Source organism: Montipora capricornis, chromosome 10, assembly GCF_036669925.1.
Source record: "Montipora capricornis isolate CH-2021 chromosome 10, ASM3666992v2, whole genome shotgun sequence".
In the NCBI taxonomy this organism is placed as follows: Eukaryota; Metazoa; Cnidaria; class Anthozoa; order Scleractinia; family Acroporidae; genus Montipora; species Montipora capricornis.
The window spans coordinates 27010888-27023387 of NC_090892.1; the positions used below are offsets into that span (position 1 = coordinate 27010888).

The 12500-nt window shown below is 39.8% G+C and overlaps 1 long non-coding RNA gene across 1 annotated transcript in view; it reads right to left on the reverse strand.

Moving 5' to 3' along the window:
- The window catches only part of LOC138019790 (uncharacterized), a 17238-nt gene that overhangs the window by 2905 nt on the left and 1833 nt on the right, over positions 1 to 12500 (reverse strand). The window contains exon 2 of the long non-coding RNA XR_011126234.1: positions 4228 to 4496. This is a non-coding gene — a long non-coding RNA (uncharacterized lncRNA). The remainder of the gene's footprint in view (positions 1 to 4227; positions 4497 to 12500) is intronic.

The window sequence follows — 12500 nt, forward strand, 5'->3', positions numbered from 1 at the left end:
TGCCGAATGAGTGGGATGCGGGCATGAAAAGAACTTATTTCTCACTTTCAAATGATTCCAATGAAACAAACAGGCGATTTCCTCGTTCAACAGAAGCAACAGAAGTTATCTTCGCCGTAGAAATTATCATTGTGCCCTTGCAAAGATGTTTACCCCGCGTTTTCCCTCTCAGTGCACAGTTTTCTCCCCAGAAGTTTACCAACGCAGAGACCATCGCGACTAATAACATTACGAACTTCGTCCTTTTGCTCTAGCGCTCGAATGCAAGGTAAAAATTCTCCAGGTTTGAACTATAGTTTTTTGGTTTGAAAAAACACACGGAAGATTAGTCTTTCAGGAAGCTCTCTTCAAAATTTAAACCTTATCAACGTAGTGTTGTCCTTTTCATCGCAAAATGAAAACAAACACAGAGAATTGAAATATCCGCCATTTTGCCGCGCTGTTGTTTCTATGGCAAATTCGATTGGTACCAGTCCCTCGCGCGTGGAAACGATTCGTGCGTGGGTCAAGCCTGCACACTCATTTTGCCACGGTGTCGTTGACCCCGACCGCGGCAAAATGAGTGCGCAGGCTTGAGCCACGCGCGAATCGTCTCCACGCGCCAGGGACTGGTACCAATTAAATTACAATAGAAACAACAGCGCGGCAAAATGGCGGCAATTTAAATTCTCTGTGTTTGTTTTCATTTTGCGATGATAAGGACAACACTACTTTGATAAGGTTTAAATTTTGAAGAAAGCTTCCTGAAAGACTAATCTTCCTTGTGTCTTTTCAAACCAAAAAACTATAGTTCAAACCAGGAGAATTTTACCTTGCATTCGAGCGCTAGAGCAAAAGGACGAAGTTCGTAATGTTATTAGTCGGGATGGTCTCTGCGTTGGTAAACCTCTGGGGGAAAAACTGTTTACTGAAAAGGGAAACGCCGGGTAAACATCTTTGCAAGGGCAGAATGATAATTCCTTCTGCGAAGATGGCTTATGTTGCTCCTGTTGAATGAGGAAATCGTCTGTTTGTTTCATTGGAATCATTTGAAAGTGAGAAATAAGCTTAAGTTCTTTTCATGCCCGCATCCCACTCATTCGGCAACTTGGATAAGTCACTTACCTGCCCTCCACTCTCATATTTTACAACACTAGTTACTTTTACAAGAGCGAGGCAATAAAATAAAGAAAATAAGTCTTAATTTTAAGAGAGGATCGCAAAAAAGTTTTGAAACTAAGTATAAATTTGACTCCAATGCTACTTGATGTTTCCCTTTTACTTAGAGTTTGGTAGTGGTCCATCGTTGAAAATATTTTCCCAGTATTTTTCCTGCAGCTAGCTGGTAACTGTAATTTTTTCTCCAGCTTTGTCGATCACCTTGTAGAGCCTTGCTGGGATGAGGGTGGGAAGACATGAGAATCATGATAATGAAATAAGAAACCATTCACCTGCATGTGTTTGGAAAATACTGATTTCACTTTTGCATGCATTGCACCAGCAAAAATCCAGCCTAAATTTTGCACTGTGTGTAAAGATACTGAGAGAGGAATGTAATCATACATCCAGCAAGACTAAAGGCATTCTGCTTCATACTCTAACATTTTATTATGCACAACTGATCCAGTTTCACTACCCAATGATAGACCCACAATGGCTCTATCTGGACCCACAATGACTCTATCTGATTCCTTTTCAACAACAACAACAACCACAACAACTACTATGGTATGTGTTACCACAAAACACAATATACAGTAACTCAAATATCTCTCTAATTTTATTGTTGTAAGTACCGTATATTCATTAAGACTATTACAAGTAGGAGCATTCTCAGAAGTTAATATCCAAACCCATGCTGATTGCTCAGCAAGAGAAAGACTAGAATAACATACAGCTGTATTAATGAAAGTAAGACAGTTTACTTGAATTAAAAAACCAAATTATATTTGCTTGTTAAAACATTGACTTAGAAGGTGTGGCAAGTAAATAATTATCGTCCCTTTTTGAACAATTTTGAAGAGCTGTTTGGAAACCATCTTGTATTAATCACTGACATGCTCACATCTGTGATGTTTAATTTGCAGTAATACTGTTGTCATCATGCAGGATCTCATGCAGGAAAAAATGAGAGATGAATAACAACCCTGGCTTTTTTCATCACAAAACCAATAAAATATTCAACGCTGAAATCCTCATCACAATCTCTGAAAACAATCTGGAATGTTGCTTGCCATGCATGGTTTGACCAGATCAGCACACACACACCAGGAAGAGTTTTAGACTTAAGCACTGGAATGAGAATAAATTACATGTTTAAGAAACAACAGGAAACTGATCAAAGTAAAACAATAATCTTATTATCACTTGGTCATTTTCATGCACAGATGTCACTTAAGATACTTGAAAAAAACATGGAAATCTGTGCCCTATTTGTAAAGATCCCTTTATAAAAAAACTAAACAACTTAACTGACTCCCTTAATAAGAGGGTTTGTCTAACAATGCAGATAAAAAACAGTTGCTCACATCTTGAAAGTAATGACAGTCAAAATGACAGCCAGCCAGATATCAACACTTTCCACAAGATTTCTTCAGGTCAGATGTCTGGGACAATGAAATCAACAGAAATCTAGAGATCAATTAAATTTAATCATACCACAACCTGGTGTGTCCTGCAAAGCAACACAGAGCTGGAAAAGAAAGAGCATCACCATCTACCATACAAACCATTGCTCTTGCTGTGGAGAACCAGGTCACAGAAAAATCCATGGCTCTCGTATCACATGTCAGAGGTTAAAACTTCTGTTTTCTCAGAACCCTCCGCGTTTTTAGAGGAATTGCCCTTAGGCGAAAAACAGTAAACGAAAAATGTTATCAGTTTAAAATTTACAACTTTTAGGTCTTCAACGGTGTGACCGAAACACGAGCAAACATGGTTTGGCAAAGATAACTTCCATGGAAACGACATAAACAAATAAATATTTCATGCCTAAAATAAGCTTACCTCTTTTGACTTTCTCGTTGGAAACAACTCGGAACTACTGTTTAGTTTTTCTGTCAAGTCCATGTTGAGCGTGAGATCTTGATCATCAAAAGGTCCAATAGAATTTTTCCTTCACCGCCGAATAAACTCAAAAACAAAGAGCTGAAAAGCTCGAATCAAATGAATCAAATGTGTTCGAAGCGGAGCATGCGCACTCATTTTGCCGCGGTGTCGTTGACCCCCAAACCTCATGCGCATGATCACAACAGAAAATCGTACTCGTAGTCGTCCTCGTCCTCCGATCTATTGTTCTTGCCACGAGAACATAAAATTTATATCTTCTAGCTAACTTGTAGTTTCTTTTTTATTAAATGGACAGTAAATATACAAAGTAGAGATTGAAAAGCAGGCTCTAATACAAATGCTGGGTATAAATACAACAAATTAGGTGGGAATCGTGACCTACTTGCTTAATATACGCCCTCTCGGTTCCCGGATGTAGTGGTCGAATTGATTCTAGGAGTGTTTTAGTTCGCGGTAAAACACTCCCGTACATTAATAAATGAGTGCATAAAATTTGTCTTTGCCATTTGAATTATTCTGCTTTTGTATTGTTTTTTTAACGGACGCAATTCAATTGGAAAACAACAACCGAAACAGGGAACGATTTCCATAATTTGTGACATACTTTATAAGCTACCCGTTGGCCTATTCAGAGGATAAAAGAATTTAGCATTTAAATAAACGATGCACGATCTAGTAAGGTTTAATGTGTATAAACCCGTTGGTAGGAGGGTAACAGGTCGGACGACTTATATAAGGAACTAATACGTAGACTTATTCAAGCCTAAAAGTGGAGTTCCCTGGTTATTTATTCTTACTGCCTGTAGGGTTAGTGAAAATAATAGGTTTCGAATTGTCCGCGTTTTGATGTTTCCGGATCAAAACATGGATGTCCAATATCAAAGATGTATGCTGCAAACAAGCATGATACTGGTCACATTGGTATACATGGACGGGTGGACGTACGGACTTCCGTACGGTAGGTCGATGACGTCATGGCTATAAAGCCAAAATTTCTTGCGTCGCTCCGCGTCGATGGGTCACCATATGTTCTTAACTATAGTGCTCGGCGCGCGTGGAGCTCCGCTATTACCAGGAAATAGATTGTTGACTTAGAATTAACCTGCTTTCATTTTATGGGTTAGCGCAACGTTGATTAACTTAAGAGACAGTATTTTAAAGAAAGTAATAAATTCTCACCGATACGTTTAATTCTCTTTTCAAAGTAAGTGATCCTTTAGCATCCCTTATAATGATTTCCACAGAGGAAACGTTACTTATCAATTCAGTGTGGAAGCTGCTCCTGTTTCCTCTGTACAGTATCACATGGAGGCCATTTGGTAGATTATACCCGAATTCATACGTTGAATGGAGAGGTTTAGGCGAATGTCCAACGGAGCAAGTGATATTAAACTTTGTATCAAGGCTTGTTCCGTTAGAGGGTTCAATTGTACACTTTGCTTGTGATCCTATTAAAATAAAATAATTCAATTTGTGGCACTCAACGTCCTGGGTTCTGCAGCATTAAAAAAAAAACAAATCTTAAATCTACTTCTATCGCAGTTGTGGATCCTTGAACTGTGTTCTTACACCTTTCCCGTACAATATATTTGAAAAACACTCAATGATCACTGCATTGCCAGTGCATTTTTAAATATTCTCACCATAAATTTATAATCATTTAATAACTGTACGACTAGTGCATGTGTATTTTTAAGGAGTCCAAATGTCACTCGTCCAAAGTAAGATTGAAACTGAAATCTTTGGAGACGTTCCGCGCAAAAACTGAACAGTCAAATTGCGATATATATCAAAAGTACGTTTCTTTCATTTTCTGGGTGAAGGTTAAACGATATAAGGTGAGTACAAGTTAATTTGCTGTCGTACTTGAATACTTGTTTTGTGTGAAAGGCTGTGACACAACCTAGAAGTAGAGAAAAGACGATTTTTCGACTGAGAAACCATTATGTATTGCACTGTTGGAATGATTTAAAGACCTTGGATTAGTCCACGGTTTATTGTACTTATGCTTGCTGTTATAAATGAAAGAACAACATGTCTTCGGCAATGTAAATTTAGTTGTGTTTGTTTTCTCACATGCATGGAAATGAAAAAAAAAAGAGAATTACGGAAAAGTAAAGTGGCGTAAACCTGTTTAAAGTTAGCTAAGCAGCCTTGTACCAGTTTAACATCGGTCGTTAAGGTATATAAGGGTACATTTGCGTGATCAGACGTAAAGCTACTGTAAAGGCAGTCTAAAGTTTCATGTAAGTGTCAGATTCACAGCGCTTTACACACAATACGAAGTTTGAGTAAAGATGCACTTTACTGGACGAAAACTAAACTTTCTGTAAAGCTTAACATGCCTCTTTCCCGCTTTGCGTTAGGGTTGTATTGAACCACCCTGAAAACACATAGATTTCATAAAGCAACTACAAATGGTGAATTCCTCTCTACTATGGAATATGAGGAAACGCCCGTGGGAGGCTTGGGGAAGGGGAGGGGAGGAGATGAAATCCATTGGCCGTGTTCTCTCGACTGCAGTGCAGGGCTCGACTAACATGGAAGCAACTGCTAGCAGTCTCACGCTACTTGTCGCGAATTCTGGTCAGATTAAAGTGATCAGTATCTTACCAAAGAAGTATGTCAGTGGTTACGCAAATTTGCAAACCAATATGTTCCTTGAGTACCTAGCTGTATTACACTTTCAATTCCAACCTTTCTCGAGTGCTGTAAATCTGAGGACATCAATTCAAGAATGACGGCTAAAATGGAAGTTAAACCTCCTCTTTGTGACTGTATTCCGTTCTACCATTGGACTACCAGTGTATTCCCATGAAACATAGACTTTTATCGTTTCCTTGGATCAGCAGCCAGAAATGCTGCTATATGGTAGTGTTTGGTGACAGGAAATTGTCGTTGCCGTCTTTCAGTCTAGCGCACTGAAGAAAAGCTGCACCAAATCGAAATGCTCGGGGACAGATGGGGCTACATTGATAACAGTTTATTGGCTTTTTGTTAAAGACGTGTTATAAAGACTTGTGCCACTCGGGCGATATACACTGGACTTACACAAGACTATTGCCATGATTTGTACTTGTAATCGCATTGGCCCGAGGGCAATTAAGGACTTATTTCAAATTTTTCACAAAATTGCCCGAGCCGCGAAGTGACGAGAGCGGTTTGAAAAACTTTGAAAATACAAGTGAAATTAATCTTTAATTGCACAAGGGCAGAATCTGGAAGAAGATTCTATTGTAACTTCCCTTGCTCTGGATAAGCAACTGTTAACCAATCAGTATCAACTAATCATGCCCTCTCAATTGCCATAAGTGCCTTCATGATTAAGAAAAAAATGCCCTCCGTCTCAGCCAATCAGCATTCAGTAATTTTGTCCCGTATGGGATAAACCATTGTAAAGCAACCCGAGGTTAGATACATACAGTAGTCTGTATCGCAAACAAAACAATAGGTAAAGGACCGAATATATCAAGAAATTCAGTAAATTAGATCAGCACGAATGGGAGGGACCACCATTTGCTAGGGCGTCTGCAAACCGCAAACCGAATAAATGAAACAGTCTTTTGTTATGCGTGGTAGCGATAGGCTTTTTTTTTTCTTTGTTGTGTTCCCAGTGTTCGGTTCCTTTTGCGCAGTAAGGTATTAATACTGTAAGTAAATACAGTCAACTGTGTGACTCAAAATACCGTGCAACAAACGTTGAAAAAAAAAATGTGCTGCTTCCGTGCTGTTTGAACACAGAATCGCAAAATTTAGTTCCCAGCAGAAATTTCAGTCTTCTCGAACCGCAAAAATTTGTTTCCGCAAACCACAAAAAATCATCAATTCGCAAAATAGAACTCCAGTAAGATCTTCTTGCTACAAGGTAGGTAGTTTTCAAACATTGTTACGATGACTTCTCCCTGGCACAAGAAACGTCAAGAGTTTATAAAATGCGTTGGTTTACCATATTTATCACCGCTATTTATGTTTTACTTTTTTTGAAAGCTACGATGGCCAAAGAATAAGGGTATTTTTTTTCGTTTTGTTGGATCAGAGACTAGGAATGCTGCTGTATGAATTGCTCACGGATGGATGAGAGTACATTGATAACAGTTTATTGGATGTGAAAGACTTCTTTTTGAATGTGGTTTTAGCGCTCTGGTGAAATACAGAGCAACTAAAAAGTAGCTTTCATCAGAACAAGTTTTAAAGGATTGCGATTGATGTATTCTTACGCAGGGTTTTTAGAGCCAGATGAGGAGTTTTTACAAGTTTGGTTGAGTCATATGCAAATGAGAATTCTGGATTGTGCCATCTTCCCAATTGCGCTCGTACTGCCGGCGTTAAGAGGTGTGCGAGAAAACAAAAAGTAACTAAATGTACGCTGGCTAGTTCGTGTTACATTACAATACCAGAAAGAAAATCTTAACTTCAATTTTCAATGAAATTCTTCAACTTGCCAGGGATAGAAGTTCCAAGAACGCGCAACTGTTGATGTTGGACTCCGTAGCCCGGACGGGTGCGGCTCTCCAGAAAGCGGGTGACTGGAAGCCAGCTTGCTGCTTACATCGTGGTCAATTTTTCATTTTTCCAGAGATCTTTGCATAAATGATAATGAAAAATCCGATGGCAAATCTTGCGTTTTCTTTTAACTAATGGAGAACGAAAGGTAACTAACGTTGCCCGAGAATCGACCAAATCTCGCTTTTTGTTTGCCAGGTAAGACGCGCAAAGTTATCAAAACTAGTAGTAATTTGGACCCACGACCGTGATGTGAGAGGCATGGGTATTTTCTCGATTTTACATCACAAACTGCTTTGCAACGCAAAATTTGTTTGAAAACAGGAATGGAAAGCAGTTCGTGACGCAAAATCGAGAATAGACCCATGACTCTAACATCACGGTCGTGGATCCAAATTACCTCTAGTTTTGATAACTTTGCGCGTCTTGCACGGCAAAGAAAAAGGGAAATTCTGGATAACAATGGTGACATATGTTTGCTTTGGACGGAGAGATTTATTTAAGGAACCAAAAATATTTAAGTTTAGGTGCATCTTTAACTGAATATACGTTAATTTATTATTTCTCATAGCATCGGTTTTTACAAGGAACGCTCGTTCTTCTTTATTTTAAGTGAAATTACACTTAAAAACAGGCCAAACTACTCCTAGCATTTCCCTCTCGGTCTGGGAGTATCTGTGCTCAACGTCGCTGAGTGCTCGGCTCGAGTAGCTGATAACGTTACCGCCTTGCACCGCACCAACAAACCTCCAAGTCCGACCGTTACATCCCAGATTACGATAACCGCCCCGCTACGACTGTTAACCAAGCAAGAGACGCCCTGGCTGTGGGCCGGCGAGCAGCAACAAGCATTTGACAAGTTAAAAGACACCCTGACCAAGAATCATGTGATGTCGTTTTTCAACCTGAGACTCAAGACCGAAGTGATAGTCGAGGCGAGCCCGGTCGGACTTCGAGGTTTGTTGGTGCAAGACGGTAAAGTTATCAGCTACGCGAGCCGAGCACTCAGCGACGTTGAGCACAGATATTCCCAGACCGAGAGGGAAATGCTAGGAGTAGTTTGGGCTGCTGAACATTTTCACCTTTACCTGTATGGGTCAGAGTTCACAATCGCCACAGATCACAAGCCGCTTCTGGGTATCTTTAACAGTCACAAGCCAACATCAGCACACATCGATTGATAGAAGTTGAGGCTAATGCCCTATAACTGTCAACTGATCTACCGACCTGGAAAAGACGCCGAAAACCAGGCCGATTTCATGAGTCGTCACCCGAGCACCGCAGAATGTGAAGAACGCAATATACATTTGCAACCAAGCTATACCAAAAGCGATGACACTGCAAGAAATAAAGTTGGAGACGGAGAAAGACTCTTCGCTCCAGGCGCTTATCAAGGCGATTGAAACTGACCTGTGGACGGATCCCGAAGTACAAGAGTACAAGAAAGTGAAGGACGAACTATTGGTCTACTAGGGAACAATATTGAGGGGAAATAGGATCGTAGTCCCTAACACACTGAGAAACAGAGCTGTAGACCTGGCGCATGTTGGACACCAAGGAATAGTAAAGACAAAACAGCTCATCAGAGAGAAAGTCTGGTTTCCCGGTGTGGACGAGATAGTGAAGGAGAAACTCGACTGCTGTCTACCATGCCAAGCAGCAGCTACTTGCAAGGCACAACGACTCGAACCTCTACGGATGACACCGCTACCAACCGCTGCGTGGAAAGAACTCGCGATGGTCTTCCTAGGACCACTTCCTTCTGGAGACTATCTACAGCCGTTTTCCGGAAGTGGAAATTGTCACATCCACTTCCGCCAGATCCACAAGACAAGGGATTCCTGAAGTGCTAAAGAGCGACAACGGACCCCCCTTCAACGGCGTGGAGCTCAAGAATTTTGCTGAGCATTTAGGCTTTCAACACCGCAAGATCACGCCTCTCTGGCCAAGGGCAAGTGGCTAGGCAGAATGTTTCATGATGACACTAGAAAAATGAGTGAGAACCGCGACCATCGAGAATAAGAACTGGAAACAAGAGCTCAACAAATTTCTACGGCAGTATCAGGCGGCACCTCACTCGACTACTGGAATCTCACCATGCGAAGCATTTAACCAGAGGAAGCTCAAGACCACTCTGCCAGAAGTGACGCCACCAGTCTGCCCACAAATCATTGCTGAGACCCAGAAGAACCTGGCAGAGAGAGACACAGAGCAGAAAAAGAAGATAAAGGCGTATGCTGACCAAAAGCTAGGTGTGAGAGAAAGCAATATCAAGCTGGGAGATACAGTTTTAGTCAAGCAACCAAAAGCCAACAAGCTCAGTACCCCGTTTAATCCAGTGCCTCTTGAGTCGAAGAAAAAAAAAGATCGATGATTACCGCAAGCGACGGACACAAGACCGTTACGCGCAACTCATCGATGTTCAAAGTTGTTCCCAGTCACATCGAGCATACTGGAAACCACACACAAGAGATGGACGAAGACGTTTCAGCAAATCCCCAACCACTGGAAATTAAGGAACTGGATAAGATAACAAAGTTTTCAAGCCATACTGCAGGCCTACGACGATCCCAAAGGCAGACAAGTCCTCCCGCGAGATTCGCAGACTACGTTTTACTTGTTCAAGAGAACTAGACACCAGAAGAATGCAATTGATTTTTGTGACTCTGTAACACGTTTCAGTTTGCCGTTTTCATATTATAAAAAAGTCGTTTAAAGAAGTCGTTTGGGTCAATCACTTACACATTTCCAAAGTCCATCATCAAGAAGGGGAGAGATGTAGTGTTTTGAGACTTGTCAATCATTTATGTAAATTTATTTATTTATTTATTTATTAAACTTCGCCTTCTAAATTAACTATTAACAAAACATGACGACGTAAACAAAAAATAAACAAATACTGGGTAAGGCAGGGTGACCACAACAGCTGACGCCAATTACTGTGACCCACGCGGTCTAGGATCTAGGACTTTTGTATTTTGTAGTCGTCATGTCTGTTTAGTAAATACTGTTGTGTTCGGACAAGTGATTTCAAGTGTTTATTTTACCGTAAACGTCACAGTGTTATCCACCAAGGCCGAAGGCCGAGGTGGATAACATCCTCCGAGATCTGCAGAATTCTTCATATTCTACGAAAGCCGAATTCAATATTTTTTTTATTATTCATTCAAAATATTTCTTCGCTTAAACTTCTAAACCTACTCGCAGCCATTTTTCTGCTCAACAAAAATAACACAAGCTTTTTTTCAGTCAATGGTTCAATAATTTGCAGCAGGCTGCACTTTTGACGTCATTGGTTCAATTATCTGCAGTGGAGAGTATTTCGTTCTGCCATTACTAACACTGGCCAGAACTACGTATGCTGCCAAGCATTCTCCACCGAAAGCAGAATAATTGTAGTATCATTGGTCTTTATTGTTGGAAATTCGTAGGAAAGGTTTACATTTAAAGGGACACCTCGTGTTGGAGGTCAAAACTGGACGTGCATCTAATTAGATGCCTTTCTGAGCATAAGGGCGGGACTGTCGAGAACACGGCTGACCACAAAACTGTCAGGCTAAGCAAAGCGCTATTTGAGGCGGGTGGCTAGACTTACAAAATGGAAGAATGTTTCAAATTTCAAAAGGAAGATTGCATGATGTAATTTACTTGGGACTTATCTCAGTGACCGTCTTACATCGTGGCCAATCTTTGTTTCTTATTTTAGAGATCTCTGCATCGGTAGCGATGAAAAACAAGGGCCACAAATCTTGCGTTTCCTTTTAACTTAATCAAAAGAGAAAGTTAGCTAACATTGCCCAAGAATCCCAAGTCCCTCAAACAATCGTACTGGGGATTTGAGAATTTCTCGACTTGGAAGGTTTCTCAAAAGTGTCTTCATGGGTGATACTAATTTAAACCTTCTCTGTTTTCATTCCTGTAAATATGCTCAAAACTTTATTCTCTCCCTGCAAAGCTTTAACTTAATGCCAACAATCGATAAACCAACAAGAGTGTATAATAATTCTTATTCACTTATTGACAATATCTTTATAAGCAACCTTGAAGATTATAAAACCAGTGGCAACATAATTTCCGATCTAACCGATCACTTTTCACAATTTTGTTATTTTCACTCTGATAAAACTATTTTCAAGCATGATTGTCATAAAAATTTAGCACGAGATTATTCAATCTATTCTGAAACAGAATTTCTACACGACCTTTCCCAACTTGACTTGATCCAAGCAGTCTCAAAAAACACTGATGTGAATAAATCTTTCTCTGAATTTTATAATAAATTAAATGATCTTCTCAACAAGCACGCACCGTTAAAGCCAGTCTCAAAGAGCATGATTAAGCGATTATCAAAACCTTGGATAACTAAGGGAATTAGAAAATCAATTAAAATCAAAAATCAACTTTTTACTTCGGGTGACACTGATGCCTACAAGACCTATCGTAATAAAGTTTTGATGCTCACACGAATAAGCAAAAAAATGTATTTTCACAAATATTTTGAAGACAATTTGAAAAATACTAAAAAAGTATGGGAGGGCATCAATAGTCTTTTAGGTCGTAAGAGTAAAGCTCACAAGGTTATAACCTCTTTAAAATGTCCAGAAACCAAGCAAGTATCTTATAATACCTCCGAGTTTCCTGATATAATGAATAAGTTTTTCTCCTGAGTTGGATAAAACTTGGCGTCTAAAATGCCATATCCATTTAAACAATTTTCTGAATATCTTCCTCAGGTAAATTCCCCTGGTTCTTTCTTTTTCAACCCCGTCTCTTCTTCTGAAATTGAACTGGAAATAGTGACTATTCCTCAAAATAAAGCACATGGACTGTATTCCTTTCCCACTCATATTTTAAGATCAGCTAAACACATTATTAGCCAACCTTTGTCTGTACTACTGAATAAATCACTCGAATACGGAATTTATCCAACTAAGTTGAAGCTTGCTAAA